Consider the following 14,815-nt stretch of genomic DNA (forward strand, 5'->3'; position numbering starts at 1 on the left):
ATCCACTTGATCATTTTAGTTGACCACCCTTTTCAGCACTGTTCCCAACTCTTATTTATTCTTTCATTTCATTTCATTTCATTGCTATACCGCCCCATAGCTGAAGCTCTCAGGGCGGTTCACAAAAATTAAAACCAAACAACAATTTAAAACAATTTAAAATATATATGTAGCAGAAATCAGAGTCAGAGAGACCACGGAGTGAAGGAAAATGAGTACTTCTTTATTTAACGTGAGGGCTTAACGCTGGAATCACTTCCAAAGAGCCAGAAGCCCCGAGGCATAGCCACACATTACTTTTATAGAGATGATGGCACACAAGCGACCCTTTCTCCCACCTCCTCTCCTGTGGTTATACAGTTGGTACAGTTGTTTATAGTACAGGAAATGGGCCATAGGACATTCTATCTTGAGAACAAGGATACAGTCTTGCAGTAAGCAAAAAGGCAAAATCATGACTGTGTTGTGCAATTCGGCTTGCTGACAGGGGAAGTCTCTACATTGCTGTTCCTGCCAAACTATGCTAGCTCAGCAAGAACATGAGACCACTTAGTCTGACCCCCAACATGGCTGCTACATTCCCCCCTTAAATGCATAATTTTGTTACAATTATGGCATTTCATCACACAAGTAGACATCTCGGTTGGCAAGGCATAACACAGGATTTTTATGGCAACTTTCTTACTTAATATCTTGTTGAGCTATTAAAGCATAGCGGGCAGCTGTTTTTGTGGCTGAGGCAATAAACAGATTGTTTAAGCAATGCATAAACCGGGGGATGCAGAGGCATAACAGTACCCCTACCACTGCTACTGGTAAAATCAGAACAAATAATGCTTTGAGCCAGCTGAGATCTGGAAGCCAAGAGGTCAACCAGTCGAGCTAATTATGTTGCTCTATTTTGATGTCAGCGACTATTTGGTGCAGTTTGTTGATCTGTTCATCTACAGTATTGCCATTATCAGTTAAGTTAAAGCAACAGAGCTTTTGGTGTGTCTCACAACCCAAATGATGAAGAAGGAAGAGGTAATCTATACCAGCTCTATTTTCTAGAACCGCACCTCTTAGATCACGCAACTTCTTTATTTAATAATGACAATGCTTGTGAGGTGGCATTTATACTTTTGGCCAAGCTGCATGCTAACCGGTTGATTTTCAGACCATCAGCCAAGGCTAAACCTGGAACATCAACTAGTGACATCGCTAAGGCCAATTTTTCTGAGTCAGAGTATAGCTACACATGACTATTACAATCTTCAGTCAGTTGCAGTGCTCGAGGCTGCCGTTGACGGATTTTTTTTAGGCCGTGGGGGGAAGGAATGGCACTAGGCGACTGAGGCAACATGGTTGGTTATCGGACAAGTTGGCAGGAATAAATGACCAAGTGCGGGAACTACATGTCTAAAACTATCCATGAGGCAAAAGTATGTGGGCCTCATTAAAAGAGATATTTTGAATTTCATTACAGTGGAAGGGGGGGACCAGGGATGGCTTTACATTTTCCGGAAGATTTTTGACAATTGGGCATTTGCACACACGTAGCATTTGTTCCAGCAACAATGGGGGTGCGTAAATTCTGTAGGGGGTAGGATCTTTGCAACCACACTTCAATCAGCATTTTGGGAGTAAGTTAAACTTACACTATAAACTCTTAACATGGTATCTTTTTGAATTCTTTCAGGATGGTTACAGACAGGTATTAGACGTGCTAATAAGCCTGTTTGCAGGTATATCTTTTGGTAAACAAAAATACTTTATCCCAGTGATGTTAGCTAAGTGAAGCCAGTAATTATCAGCAAATTGCTGGGACAAACTACCTTCTCCAGGGGCAGGCCCCCCTTTTTTATATCTTATAGGGAAACACAATACAACACTACTAACACTACAACACGCATGTTTGATCTTCTTTGGGATCTGACCGTACGCCGGGCAGCTATTCACCTGGCTAGCTGCAGCAGGGTCTAGTCCCCTTCTTCAATTCTCTAGGTGCAGGTCTGACTGTACGCTGGGTGGACAGTCTCCAGGTGTGCCCACAGTAAGGTCTAGCCTGAGTCTTCTTACTGCCTTTTCAGAATGATTTTTAAAGGATTTTTAGGATGTCTGTTTACAGTCTATTCCTCTCTTTTTGCTCTCTTGACTCGTGTCCAATGTATCTAGGATTTAATTCTAGCTACTTTTATAGCTGTGGGGGTGGAAAGTATAACAGTTTTTGGTCTTCTCCATCTGGGAGTCAAAGGGTCATTTTTCCACTTTTTGACCCATCCATCTCCTGGTTGGAAAGAATGAATCTCTGTAATGGGAATTGGGGCTTATTTTCTAAGACAAAGCGACGCTGGGCTTGAAGAACTCTGCTCAGTGTTTGGACTTGTTGTTTAAGGCTAACGTTTGCTTGCTCTTGATGCTGCTCCAGTGTCAATTATGAAGTCAATGTCACGGCCCCTCACAGTGGCAGTGACTAGGGGCTTCCCGGGGCTGAGATTAAGGGGGCCCGGTCTGTCTTATTTAAGACTTTTGGCTTTAGTCACTTTAATGAAGGGGGCTTCTTTATACATTTTTATAGACCCCTGCTTTCCAGTTTGGTTGCTAACTAAGCTGTCTCCTCCCTCGCCCGTTCTGGCCCCTTTGGTTTTCTTTTTCATGTATTTGATTTATTTCATTTGGGCATTCACGCCACCAATGTCCATCTTGTCCGCACTGGGCACACTGGTTTTTTCTTAAGAATCTTCTGCCTCTGCCGGGTCTTTTTCATTTCTTCGTCTATGTTTTCTTGGGCCTCTGGGTCGAGGGGGTCATACTGGCAATAGGCATTTAAAAGATGCTCCAAGTACGCTCTGGGGGCTTCGGTAGCACCTTGCAGCACTTTAGACACTTTGGTTATATTAATTGCTTTCTTTATTCTTGCCCTCATGGCTTCTAACAGCAGAGTTTGATACTGGGTGAGGCGCTTTAGCCCCGCTTGTGTGTTGGGAGAGAGAAATCTCTCTCCCTCTCTTGCTTTTTCTCTCTTTTGCTGATCTGCCTGTATTGCAGATCATGTTTCAAACTTTTTATCTAAAACTTTCCGCTCTATGCACCAGCCTTGTATTTTTGCAACTAAAACTCACTTACTTAAACTTTTCTGCCCTACACTAGTCCCAATGACGCACATTTGGGATAGGCTCTTCTTCTCCTTCTAGTTACATTTTCTCATCTTAAAGAACTATTACATTATTGTGGCTACTTTATCCTGAGTAATAAGCTCTAGGCATAACCAGCTGCTTCCAATTTATCCTGGGGCAACTATGGCCAGGCTTTTTCTTTATAAATGTTTTCTCTCTTTGCTTCTTGCCTCCTTTTTCTTCTTTTTTTCCCTTCTCTATCTGTCTGCCACTTTTTCAATTTCTCTGTCTTTTTCTACTTGTCAACCATTGGGAACCACACTCAGTATCATTTGGAGTCGCAACTAACAGTAAAAACATCTGCAAATATCACCTATATTTTATGATATCTAAGAAATCATAAAATATACACAATAAACTTTTTTTTGCAATTTAACACAATGAATGGAAAACACTTTTTGCATGTTAAGGCATGATGGAGCAGATCCAGCAATCATACTACTCTTCTGGCTGAAAGCTCAGGGCCCATTAAAATCAAGGGACAGGCATACTCACACACGCAAAGAGTTCTAGGCCACCATTTTTGCATCGGCAACTCTATGCTGCATGAGTTCTGGCAGAAGGAAATCTAAAAGTTATAGATCAAACTTAGCCTGCTGTACACTGAGCTGACTACAAACACAGACACACGGTCTACAGCAATGAGAGTTCAAGTTTATGAAAAGCTTCACAGCACTGTCCATGGCAAGTCTTTGACAATTCAAAATTTTAGTCCATGTGCAGAGTGTCTCTAAAAAGCCCAGATGATGGAGCCAAACAGAGAAGGCTCTGGGCAATAAAGATGAGATGTTTCCAGCAAAGGCTCCCCACTTCTGCATCAGTTTAAAAAAGGGGAAGTGTGGCCCTACACCCCTTCTGACAGACAAGGACCTTTAACTTTTTAGCAAGGCCTCTGTCTAAACAGAGCAGCACAGCTCAGCTCTCTAGCCGTGACGCTTTAACCTGGGCAACTCCTCTGTAAATTTTATTTTACTTCCGTCAGGTTCTCACAGACATCTTTTCTAGCTTCTCTGCCTGCCAAGGCCAGACCAGCTAGGGAGTTGGGTGACTTCCCCTGGCTCTGAGAACGCTGACGGAGATAAGCTCATACAGACTTTGACATTTTAAAAACTTACTCTTTTTTCTCTCTCCTTTAATCTGGTACACGAAAGCAAAGTGCCGAAACTCAGGACAATGGGGGGGTGATGGGCATCGCCTTATACTTGCATTTTTTTCAGGCAGCCATTAATCTTCTTCGGGGAGGCGGTGGGGTGATTTGCAGGACTTCAAAGGCAAGCTTCCCAGTTTGTTTGTATTTGTAAATCCCAAGCTTAAAACAGGACACGATGAGGTACAGGGCAGCCAAATTTTTGCTTTGGCACGGGCAACAAATAACTCAGGTTAGCTTTCTTCGCTGGGGTCTCAAACAGGAAAACAGTCTTAATTTAAAGTTGTAACATCACTGACAGCGTCAGCCAGCCAGCTACACAGATTTCACTGTTTTTCAAGAAAGTTACTCCAATATCTTCTTTTCTTCTCAATCAGGTTGGGTCTCCCAGCTTACACAGTTTATTGCAGCTTCCAGGAGCATGGTAGTAGCATAATTTTGGCTTGGCCAGGAACATGCTGTCTGGTTTCTCGGTCTCTTCAGCACACACACTCAGGCAGTTTAACACTGGACACTCAAATCAGTGAGATTTCTTCATTGCAGGGAATCCCACGGCAAAAGCTTAATGGTTACGCTCTTCAGAAATCATATAGCTGATGGTCTACAGGCTCTATGAAATTCTAGGACAGTTCAAAGCTAAACATGGTTACCTTGGCAGAGATCTTCATCATGGTCTCTCTGCTTTATTCTGCCTTGGGACCGTCCTATGGCACACTTTCCACTCGAAGAGGGGTCTAGCCTGTGCCCTGGGGGCGGATTCTTCACCTTTATTTCATTTTGCGCCTTCATCTTCTGGGTCTTCATTTTCAGTTTCCATTTCTTAGGGATTTCATCTCAATGAGGCGAGGTGATGATGTTGCACAACTCAGAACATTGTGGGCAATTCTCCTGCTGCCCTCCCGGCTCACTAGGCTAATGGTTACTTCTTTGGCCTCACACTCCCACGCTTCGTCAAAAGCCAGGCTGTCTTGCAACATTTCTCTGATTAACAGCCTCAGATCTTGTTCTTTTTTTTCTCTCAGCTCAACCTTGAGCTTTTTTGCTATTCCCTCTCTCTATTCTGAATCTTTTTAAAAAAATCTTTTTCCTTTTTTTTTTTAACATACATCTCAAGGGGGTGCAAGTCTTGCTTCCCCCACCTCCCATAGCCTCTATCCTAAGATAAAGACAGACACAAGGAGGGAAAGGGGATTGGTCAGTGAGTAAGGGGTCTCACTGGCTGACACAAAAGGAATTTCACACCACGCACTTTGCTACTGGCCTGGGCACCCGGATGGTCAATGGTATGCGTCAGAAACCGCAGTAGCCACTCACACAATCATCAATCTCTCCACTGCATTCATATGTCCCTGCCACCCACTTTTCCCACTTTTCACTAGAGCGGAAAAACGGCTTCCCCAGCTTCCTCAGCTTCTTGCTGAGTCCTGTCCGTGCTGAGTACTGGCACCCACTCGGGGGTGTGATCAGGCCCCCCTTCTACCCACAAGGAGTAGGTTCTACCAACACTGACCTTTTTCTTAAGGTGGGGCCCTCTTTTTTTCTGCCCAGTGGCCTTTCTCCCTAAAGGCGGGGCCCACTTTCTACTCTATATACTTGCCTTTCTCCTGAAGGCTTTCAATGTTGGTTTCAACTCAATTGCAGCTGCGATACAGGCAGGGCTCAAGTTCCTTTCTCCGCTCGCTGGGGTTCCCTTGATGCTCACAGCCGTTCAGGAGATCCCGGCGCAAGCGGTCTCCCGTTCACCCGACAAAAAGTTTGGTGGCGCCAAGAAGGGAAAATGTGTGCCGAGGTCTCCCTCCTGGTGTGGCGAAGAAGAGCAGGCAAGTGCCACCTGTCTGGCTCAGAGCCTGCCACATCCGAGTCACGGCACCATTTATGTAGCAGAAATCAGAGTCAGAGAGACCACGGAGTGAAGGAAAATGAGTACTTCTTTATTTAACGTGCGGGCTTAAGGCTGGAATCACTTCCAAAGAGCCAGAAGCCCCGAGGCATAGCCACACATTACTTTTATAGAGATGATGACACACAAGTGACCCTTTCTCCCACCCCCTCTCCTGTGGTTTTACAGTTGGTACAGTTGTTTATAGTACAGGAAATGGGCCATAGGACATTCTATCTTGAGAACAAGGATACAGTCTTGCAGTAAGCAAAAAGGCAAAATCATGACTGTGTTGTGCAATTCGGCTTGCTGACAGGGGAAGTCTCTACATTGCTGTTCCTGCCAAACTATGCTAGCTCAGCAAGAACATGAGACCACTTAGTCTGACCCCCAACATGGCTGCTACATATAGAACATTAAGACCACAATATAACAATACAACCACAATAAAACCTAGCAGCAGTGCAGGAGTTTAAAATACAAATTTTTAAAACAGCAAAGCTAAAAGTTTAGAAAGCTAAAATGCTAAAATGCCTGGGAAAATAAAAAGGTCTTCACCTGGCACTGAAAGGAATACAATGTAGGTGCCAGGCAAACCTCACTAGGGAGCTCATTGCAGAGCCGGGGTGCCACAGCAGAAAAAGCCCTCCTCCTAGTAGCCACCCGCCTCACTTCCTTTGGCAGGGGCTCATGGAGAAGGGCCGCTGATGATGATCTTAAGGTCCGGGCAGGCACATATGGGAGGAGGCGATCCTTCAGATATTATTATTATTATTATTATTATTATTATTATTATTAAATTTATTAATCGCCCATCTGGCTGGTCACCCAGCCACTCTGGGCGATGTACAACATAAAATAAAACAGTTTAAAACAATAAAATTCTACAATAAAAACATTTTCTAAAATACCCTAACCCACCCCAAATGCCTGCCCGAACAACCACATTTTTAATGCATGATGGAAGCTCATTAAAGAGGAGGCATGACGGAGTTCCCTAGGGAGGGAGTTCCACAGAGTGGGGGCGCAACAGAAAAGGTCCTCTCCCTCGTCCCCACCAGTCTAGCTGTCCTGGCTGATGGGACAGAGAGAAGGCCATCCGAGGCTGATCTTGTTAAGCGGCCTGTCTGGTGCTGCTGGAGGCACTCCTTAAGATAGGCTGGGCTGGAACCATATAGGGATTTAAAGGTCAAAACCAACACCTTGAATTTGGCCTGGAAAACAACTGGTAACCAGTGCAACTCCTTCAGCACTGGAGTGATGTGATCTCGCTGGCGGCTGCCTTTAATCAGGCGAGCCGCCGCGTTCTGTACCAGCTGCAGCTTCCGAACCATCTTCAAGGGTAACCCCACGTAGAGCGCATTACAGTAGTCTAAACAAGAGGAGACCAGGGCATGTACTACCGATGGGAGCAGATGGTCGGGAAGGAAGGGGTGCAGCCGCCGTATCAGATGGAGTTGATACAGTGCTGTCTGGCTCACAGCTGACACCTGAGCCTCCATGGACAGCTGGGAGTCCAAAATGACCTCCAAGCTGCAGACCTGGTCTTTCAAGGATAGCCGTACCCCATTCAACACCAGGTCAACATCCCCCAGCCTCCCCTTGTCTCCCACAAAAAGTACCTTGGTCTTGTCAGGGTTCAGCCTCATCTTATTCCTCCCCATCTAGCCACTCACCGTCTCCAGACATTTGGACAGGGATTCTACAGCCAACCTTGGTGAAGATTTGAATGAGAGGTAGAGCTGCATGTCATCCGCATATTGATGACACTGTACCCCAAACCTCCTGATGATAGCCCCCAGCAGCTTCACATAGATGTTAAATAGCATAGGGGAGAGGATGGAACCCTGTGGCACCCCACAAGTAAGTGGCCACGGGTCCGAAACCCAGGGATGGCAGAGAATTTCTCCCTGAATCTCTGGGAGGCCAAATCCCAATGCATTCGGCCCCCCGAAATTGGTGGGGAAATTCTCCGCCAGCCCCCCGCCCCCCTTGGGATGGGACTTACCTCATGCGAATGTCCCTCTCGGCAGCAGGTCGTGGCGGCGGTTCGGCGGCGGTTCGGTGGGGGCGGCGCCGGCGGCCGGTCTTCTGACCAGCTGCCGCCGCTGCCACCATTGAAAAATAAAAAAGTAAAGTAAAAAACACAAACACACACACCCGTGATAGGCTACGTAATGATTTACGTAGCCTATCACGGCTAGATTTCCAAAGTCAGCAATGATAGGCTATGTAAATAGCTACGTAGCCTATCACGGGTGACTTTGGAAAAAAAAAAAGCGTGTACGCAAATAGCGGCGCCCATGGGGCGCCGCCATTTGCGTTCCTTAGTTTGGCACGTCTAGTCTACATAAACATTTACGTAGACTACGGTATGGATGGGGGAGAATTTCTCCCTGACACTTCGGGGGGCCGAGTGCCAACGAATTCGGTCCTCCGAAGGTTCGGGGAGAAATTCTCTGCCCCCCCCACCCCCCCACCCCCCCCGGGATGGGACTTACCTTTCACAAATGTCGCTCCTGGCGACGGGTCCCGGCAGCAGTTCGGCAGGTCTTCATCAGGTGCTGGGGCGGCAGCTCGTCTTTCGACCGGCTGCCACCGCCACCATTACAAGAAAAGTAAAAAAAAAACACCCCTAGATTTGCTAGATTTGCAAAGTCAGACATGATAGGCTACGTTAATCATCACGTAGCCTATCACAGGTGACTTTAAAAAAAAATGCGCGTACGCTAATGGCGGCCCCCATAGGGAGCCGCCATTCGCGTTCCTTATTTGGTCACTGTAGTCTACATAAATCTTTATGTAGACTACAGCGAAAATAAGGGCAACGCAAATAGCGTTGCCCTTATTTTCACCGTAGTCTACGTAATCTTTACGTAGACTACAGCGACCAAATAAGGAACACGAATGGCGGCTCCCTATGGGGGCCGCCATTAGCCGTACGCACTTTTTTTTTTTTTAAAGTCACCCGTCATAGGCTACGTGCCGATTTATGTATCCTATCACGGCTGACTTTGCAAATCTAGCTGTGATAGGCTACATTAATCGTCACGTAGCCTATCACGGGGGCGTTGTTTTTTCTTTTCTTTTCTTGGAATGGCGAGAAGACCGGCTGCCGCCCCCACCGAAGCCCTGCCGAACCACTGCTGCGACCCGCCACCGGGAGCGACATTCGGGAAAGGTAAGTCCCATCCCGGGGGGGGGGCGGGGGGGAGAATTTCTCCCCGAAACTACTTCGGGGGTCAGAATACATTGGCACTCGGCCCCCCGAAGTTTCGGCGAGAAATTCTCTGACACCCCTACTGGACAGATTATTGAATGAAATCCTTCTGTGTTTTTTCCACAACTAATCTGTGAATCTGACCAAGTTCAGAATATTACCTTAGTATTGCATTGGAGATTTAAAAGGCATGTGATGTTAAAAAAGAAAAAAAAGTTAAAAGCAAACAGAAGCTTCAGGTTCTAGTATATTCCATCTAAATTGACTTTATTCTCTCTCTCACTCTTTTAAAGTAGTCCCAATGAAATAAAAAGATGTTAGTCTATTATACTTTGAGTGACATGTAAAATTTGTGACACAATACAATCAGGGTGAAATTATTTCTATCCAGGTGTGGGAGACATAATGGATTTTGAAGCAGTGCAATCAAGGTACAGAAAATGTTGAACTGATGGAAATGAAGTAATTTTAAAGATAGCAAACTGAGAAGTAGAATTGTGCTTTATCAAGAACTGGGAAGCTGTATGCTTCATGGAAATTAAGGTATATTTAAAATGCTTCAATGAATTTACTATTCATTCAGGTGAACGCATGCTTAAACATAAGCATATGTGAAACTATTCTTTTATTCTGAACAGTATATATGCAATTTCCAAAAGGCAGATCCAAATTAAGGCCAAACTACATGTGATGTTAGTCATATGTTTTAAACAAGCATGCTTAACCTGGCTGCTTTTATTTTGGAAAAAAAGGAGTTGCAAGTCCCTGAACTGGAATGTTCTCCTGATATAAATCAAGCTCCACACTTGTTGTTGTTGTTGTTGTTGTTGTTTTTGCTGAAAACCTCTCCCTTTTGTCCCTGAAAGTAGGGATGGACAAAAGGGACTTACCTTGTCCCGCAGCTTGCTTCATGGCGAAGTTGCCCCGCCTCGCCCGGCCGAAATTCAGGCCAGGGAGAAGAGCCCCATCTCCCCGCCGCGAAAGAAAAAGTGAAAAAAACAACCCCGTGATAGGCTACGTAACGATTAATGTAGCCTATCACGGCTAGATTTCCAAAGTCAGCTGTGATAGGCTACGTAAATCGTCACATAGCCTATCACAGGTGACTTTGGGAAAAAAAAAAGCGCGTATGCAAATGGCGGCGGCCCATGGGCGCCGCCATTTGTGTTCCTTATTTTGGCACGTCTATGATGAAAATAAGGGAACGCTATTTGCGTTGCCCTTATTTTCACCGTAGTCTACGTAAATCTTTACATAGACTAGACATGCCAAAATAAGGAACGCAAATGGCGGCGCCCATGGGCTGCCGCCATTTGTGTACGTGCTTTTTTTTTCCAAAGTCACCCGTGATAGGCTACGTGACGATTTACGTAACCTATCACGGCTGACTTTGGAAATCTAGCTGTGATAGGCTACGTAAATTGTCACGTAGCCTATCACGGGTGTGTGTTTTTTATTTTTTTTTTACTTTTTTATTTTGTAATGGCTGTGGCGGCAGCCAGTCGGGAGACTGGCCGCCACCCCCGCCCCTGCCGAAATGCCGCCGAAACGCCGCTGGGACCCGCCGCTGAGAGGGACATTCGGCCACGGTAAGTCCCATCCCAGGGGGGGCGGGGGGCCGGCGGAGAATTTCCCCAACACTTTCGGGGGGCCGAATGCATCGGCACTCGGCCTCCCGAAGATTCGTGGAGAAATTCTCCACCATCCCTACTTGAAAGTGATGTTGATCAAGAAGAGCACCGTTAGGGGCAAATAGCACCAAGTGGGGGAAGATTTTCAGCATAAAACCAGTTCAGGCACCCAATCTGGATTGGGAGCATGTTCCAGAATGGGTCTTAACCAGACCCCCTTTTCTCCAGAATAAAAAAGGGGTCAGGTTAAGCATGATAGTTTAAACAGAGGACCAATGGCATCTATACTTGTTCCCTTATCTTGCATATTGCATGCATTTTATTAGCCTCAACAGATTTAGGGCATGATCCTATGGCTGCTATTCAGCGGCTAGGCAGCCATAGGATAAGTCGGTTCCTGGGAACCAACTTTGGAACCCATGCTTCAAGGTCAGTTCCCAGAGAGCCGACCCTCACCCCCTTAGCCCTGTGCTCCACGCTCGTAAGAGCAGCACAGAGAGGTGTAAAACGGGGGTTCATGGGGGTGTGGTGGGGCTGATGGAAATGCAGGTACGACACATCCTATGTGTCGTCTGGCTGCCGCCACCCCTGCTCCAACTTCCTGTGACTAGACAGCTGATATTGATTCCCTTCGCGTTTACTCTGCCCTGCATTGGATAGGCGGTTGCCTCTGAGTAGGGATGTACGAAACACTTACCTTATTCTGCACCGGGGCATCTGTGGGGCGGGGGAGGCACTCTGTCTCTCCTCCCAGAATCCTCCCCGGCTGGCTCTGCGGAGCTGCAGCCAGGCTGCTGCGGCCGCAAATGGTGGCCATCGTAGTGGCCGCCATTTGTGTCCTTGCAGGCAGCCATGAAAGTCTGCATTAGTATTTACGTAGCTTATGACGGCAAAGAGCAGGGACGCAAATGGTGTAGCAGCCGCCATTTGCGTCCCTGCTCTTTGATGTGATAGGCTACATAAATACTAACGTAGCCTTTCACGGCTGCCTGCAAGGACACAAATGGTGGCCACTACAATGGCCGCCATTTGCGGCTGCAGCAGCCCGGCCGCGGCTCTGCAGAGCTGGCCGGGGAGGATTCCGGGAGGAGGGACAGAGTGCCTCCCCTCCACTGCGCAGATGCCCCGGTGCAGAATAAGGTAAGTGTTTCATACATCCCTACTCAGAGGCAACCGCCTATCCAATGCAGGGCAGGGTAAGCACGAAGGGAATCGATTTCAGCTGTCTAGCCACAGGAAGTTGGAGCAGGGGTGGCGGCCACTATGACGGCTGTCATTTGTGGCCGCAGCAGCCTGGCAACGGCTGGCCGGGAGACCAGCCAGAGCCGCCACCGCATCTGCCCCAGGTAAGCTCCATCCCAGGGGGATTCTGCGGGATGGGGGGGGCGGGAGGCTGTTCCACCAAGGATTCTTTAGAATCCAGCCTCACTGGTATCCGTGGTGGAATTCTCTGACATCCCTACCTCTGAGTTTGGAGGTGGCTGCCTATCCCCATAGGATTGCTCCCTTAGTTGTGCATTTAATAGCATATTGTTGTCTGTGTCCCTTGAAAAGCACATACAACACTCTAAGAAATATGCCACAGTTCTAAATCATTAAAGCTCAATGTTTTCTTGCCATATTTGCTCATCATCTTGCACATCCAATAACCACTTCCCCCTCCATCCCTCAGATTTATGATAATATTCTCAAACCTGCTGTCTATGCAGGATGTTTATCTGCAACTGCAGAGGTGTTGTTTTCACATCGGAATCAGAAAATCATGGACATCCATGGTATCCCAAAGGCTTATCACTTGCAATCAGCATCCATTTATTTATTTATTTTTGTCTTGGAAGGGATGCCTTAGAAGAGCTGAAGATCAGAGGTTGTTTAGGTTCAGATTTGTAATGATTAAACTAGATGGACTTTTACTCCTGTGATGCCAACAATAAAGGATAATTTATGCTTGTTTAAAACATTCATACTCATGAACATTTTATACATACATAAATATTTATGTAGGCTAGAATGGTGAAAAATTAAGGAACACAAATAGCGCCCACTACGCTATTTGCGTTCCCCTTTTTTTCACCGTTTTAACTTACGTGAATATTTACATAAGATAAATCGGCAAAAAATAGGGAATGCAAATGGCGGCTGCTGTAGCCTCCACCATTTGCATACGCCATTTTTTTTTGGAGGGGGGCATGCCGTGATAGGCTATGTAAATTCTTATGTAGACTATCACAGCTGCAAGGATGGCAATGGCGGCGGCAGCAGCCCGGCTGCGGCCTGCCAGGAGATCAGCCGCCACTGCCGCCACCACCGCCACCGCTGCTGCCACCAGAACCGCTGCCGCTGCATCCACTGCATCCGCCCCAGGTAAGTGCCGTTCCGGGGGGATTCCATGGGGGGGGGGCAGGAGGCCGTTCTGCCATGGATTCTAAAGAATCCGGCCTCACTGGAATCCATGGCGGAATTCTCTGCCATCCCTAACTGGTGCAGATATTTTAAATAGCAGAGGGAGATGACACAGAAGTAAACTGCAGTTCCTCTTCCATAAGTTCTTTCAAATATCTGAGGTGGACTCGGTGCCTCTATTCCACGATTATTATTATTTTTAAACACCCACTAAAGTCAATATGCAATAGGGGAAGACATCAAGGTCTTTCAGTATGCCCCCTCTTACATCAGGGATTATCAGTATGAACCTACTGCAAGCAATACCATAACCCATTATTACAAGCACTTTATATTTTTGCCTTGTCAATTTAATACCTGAAAAACCTCTTTGCAAGTTGATGGAGATTTTCATTCTAAGGGGGATTTTTTTAAAAGTTAGTTTTAGTTTAACTTTTTTACTAGCTTAATAGAATCTCATACTGTGACTCCAGAAGACCCTAAATGAACTTCTGAAGTGAGGCTAGAAAATAATTGTTCCAGACACAAGTTCCAGGATTACTTTTTATGCATTTCTTCAAACCAGTATTCAGAAACACAACGTGCTGTCATTCCAGCTGAGTGGTTCATATTTCATCTAAAGCAATATTATTTTCTCATTAGCCCCATTAAATGAATGGGATTTTAATTATTAGGTGCCAAAGCATTTGCAAATTATTTCTAAATATTATAATGTATTTTATATATATATATATATATATATATATATATATATATATATATATATATATACATACACATACACACACACACACACACACACACACCCCAGTAGAGCTTTCACTCATTAAATGTCTGTTATTCAAATACCTTCGGAGCTTTGACAGACTACTTTGACAGACTTCTTTTATTGCAAAATGGATGCAATGCACAGAGCTCATTTTGGTTCTACAAAAGTTACTTGTTTATTCAACATAGCTATTTAGGCGGCTGTGTGGAACCCAGCCTTTCCCCCACTGCTTTAGAAATTTCTCTGAACAAAGAACATGCCAAGACATTGTTAGGATTTTCTTGGGCTTTGCAATTTACATTTAGGTAAAATGGGGAATTTAGAGTTTAAGGGGTAAGAGATGCTGCTTATAGGGCGGTTAATGTTTTAATATGTAACGAGGCAAGTACGGGAGCAAGATCCACTGTATATTGCTAGATGCTCATAAGAGATATTGTGACATCAACTGTCTCTTCCTTATTACAGAACTGGGTAAAAAGTAAGTGGTCATAGATAAGAACACGTTGTGGTTTGGGATTCCCCTGTTTGTAAATAAAGGGAAGAAAAAAGGAGCTGTTGACCACATAGGTCAACCTGTTGATAGGTCAACCTGTTGACCTGTTTCATAG

This window comes from Heloderma suspectum, chromosome 4 (assembly GCF_057233095.1).
Source record: "Heloderma suspectum isolate Gila_16-S chromosome 4, 16-S_ref, whole genome shotgun sequence".
Lineage (NCBI taxonomy): Eukaryota > Metazoa > Chordata > Lepidosauria > Squamata > Helodermatidae > Heloderma > Heloderma suspectum.